Source organism: Amia ocellicauda, chromosome 12 (genome assembly GCF_036373705.1).
Source record: "Amia ocellicauda isolate fAmiCal2 chromosome 12, fAmiCal2.hap1, whole genome shotgun sequence".
Classification (NCBI taxonomy): Eukaryota; Metazoa; Chordata; class Actinopteri; order Amiiformes; family Amiidae; genus Amia; species Amia ocellicauda.
The window spans coordinates 27,421,444-27,424,232 of record NC_089861.1 but is presented as its reverse complement, the minus strand read 5'-3'; the positions used below and the strand labels follow the sequence as shown (position 1 = coordinate 27,424,232).

Genomic DNA, 2,789 nt, shown 5'->3' with positions numbered 1-2,789 from the left:
ATGGGAATAGAGCAGGTAGGCTGGTAGACCTTGGTTGGTCGTGTTTTTAAAATTAAATCGGAGGAACCGCCCCATAGAGCCTCTGGGTTGGGGTTTCTGTTTGAAGGATGGGGTGTGTTTCTGCTCCATGTCCAGTTTGAAAGGATGATCTGGGTGTCGGCCCATTACTCTTGTGGATGGCAGATTTGTCTCATTGCAACTGAAGTCCCCAAAGTGCTGATCAGACTGTGGAGACATGGTTGGGGGCAGAGATGACTGGTTTTGGCTTTTATGTTTAAGGTCTATGGAAGTGCTTGTAACTAATGAAGCCCTGTTGATGTTCTCAGGTCCAGCACTGCTGTAGCTGTCCCGTGCATGAGGTGGGTTTCTTCAGATGCATTCAACACTTAATGGGGGTAGGCTGGTTGGTGCCATCTTGTACAGTTGATGGCAGTATTTCTGGGGGGAGGGGGGGGTGCACAGTCCAGTGATGAAGCTATCTAGCTCATTGTGAATTGCTGTGAAAAGGCTTGAACTTTTGAGACTAAATACCAGTGAGGGGGTGCTTTAGTCCAACCCCACCCTATACAGCAGCAGGGTAAGGGTACCTCTCCCTCTCTTGCCTAGTGCTCTGGTGGACTGGCATGGTACTGCAGGAGGGCGGCTTTGTGATGGTAAACTCACCAGCTAGTCCCTGAGAGAGTGCATGGGTCTTGTGTGGGGGTGGATTGTATTGTGGTCTGTGGAGCAGGTAATCGTGCTGGAGCCTGAAATTGTTAGTCTCTCTGTAGAGACTGGGCAGTGGGTGGGGGGGCTCTGCACACATGATGATTTTCTATTGGAATCTCGTTCATCTTAGAACTCGTGCTGAGCGAGAAAATAACTGACAGTGCAGAGCCCAGGGTCATTATGTGTTTATACTGGGATATCTGGTTTGCCACTTGGATAAAATAATCCTGCCAGAGGGGACACGGTGGCCTGGAGAGTTCACTCTGAATTTTAACTTGATATTCTCTTCCCCTCTTCTCGGGTAGGCTGAGCCCAATGCTGACTGTCCTGGAGCTGCTGTGGCCCCAATAGCACGTACTATCTTAGACGCTTCCTAACCCTCACCTGCAGCATCCTCTGAGGCGGTGGGGGGAGGGTGCTGGGGTGGAGCAGCCCAAGTCTGGGTGGGTCTGTGTGTCCTGGGAGTGAGGATCCTTCTTTTTTTCTTACCGCCCCAGTCTGATCTACTCATGACTGGCACTTTCTGACCATTGGCGATTCTAGACCATCTCAGCCCCCCTGAAAATGTTAAGTGATTATTTTCTGAAATCCATTTAAGCCCCTTGTATTTTGTGATTTCTCCTCCAAAGCGTGAGGGCGTGATTGACTGACAGCAGCGGTGGGTGTAAACAATTGGCAAACTCTCCTATCATCCACTCAGCAGCGTCGTGGTTGCTGATCGTTTTGCGATTGGTTGAACCACACAGAGGGGAATTGCGTGCAGTGCAGACAGATGGCTTGGGGACTGTGAATGTGAAAGTCGCACAGGTGAGCTGTGATCTAGATGGGTATTCTCTAATGTTCGAGAATACATTTGCATGTGTTATTGTGAATAGAGAGGCTCGGGTGGGGGGGGTGGGGAAATATTAATCTTTTACGATTTAAATAACGTTAATGTAACCTCCGTTCACAAGCTGGGAATGCAATTATCTACAAAGACTAGGTGAGCTCTTCAGTCAAAAAGTATTCACATATCGATTGATGCATAAATAATTATCAGCACCAGAACTTTTGGTGTGTGGTTGTTATTATACACAGATCAGCCATCAAATGCGGTGCGAGGACAGATGAGGAAAGCCTTAAGGTGGAGTTCAGCATGAAATAAAATGCTTAAGGAGCAACAGTCTAGCAAAACTCGCTGCATTGCGATAAATCACGGGGGGAAAGTTTGTATTTGTTTTTAATTGACTACATGCTGCTTGCCAGGTGGCAACAATTCATATTTGCAACTCACCCTGCCTTCAAAATACTCGCTAGGGGCGATCAGGTGACCTTAATTTCCAGTCCTGTTCCTCGTTCCATGTCTAAGGTAGTGAGTAATATAGTTCATATGGCTAAAAAGGACCAAGTGTGAAAACCGTATATTTTGTTAAATCCATTTAATTCCTTATTGAAATTATATGAAATTAGCATACATAAACCATAAATTATAATAGTGCAAAATGCAAAGCATATAATTTTATATTGTTAATGACCAAAATACCATTATTACTTATTATATACATAGCTATTAATTTGTATTAACTGGTGGTCTGTGTTCCCAAAGAACAATCGTGTGAATGGTAAGTGGACTGAGACCACATCACATATGAAGTGGACCAGAAATAGATCCGAGTCCTCTTTCAAGGCTAGGCTCACAAGTAACTATCCAAGTTATTCAGTAGATTGGAATACATCAAGGGGTGTTGAAACAAGCTAGTATCATTCCAGTTATGATACAACTGTACTTGTATTATAGGGATGCTATCTTTACAACTCGTTGTTGGAGGTGCAAAAATCGTTGCACCCTTTTACAATGAAACTTTATACCCTTGGTAAGTGTATTGCTCTATTGAGAAAAGGTAGTATCATTCCAGTCATGGGTCCCTGAAGAAACCCTCTTAAATTGATGAAAACGGCAGCGCAGGAGTTGTTGCAAATGGAAAAGAAGTCTTTTAATCAGGCCGGCCCGGAAGAACAGAGCGAACACGAGGCGGTCTCGGGTTCAAACGGCTTTTCTTACAGGTATCTTCTGGGTTTGCATTTTTAAACCGTTCTAAACA

General features: G+C 44.9%; 1 non-coding gene across 1 annotated transcript; it reads left to right on the top strand.

Annotated features, from left to right (window-relative positions):
* The first annotated feature begins 460 nt into the window (after window positions 1–460).
* LOC136765492 (small nucleolar RNA SNORD29) lies at window positions 461–526 on the top strand. The gene has a single exon (XR_010821681.1). It is a non-coding gene; the product is annotated as a small nucleolar RNA SNORD29 (small nucleolar RNA).
* Window positions 527–2,789: the final 2,263 nt, after the last annotated feature.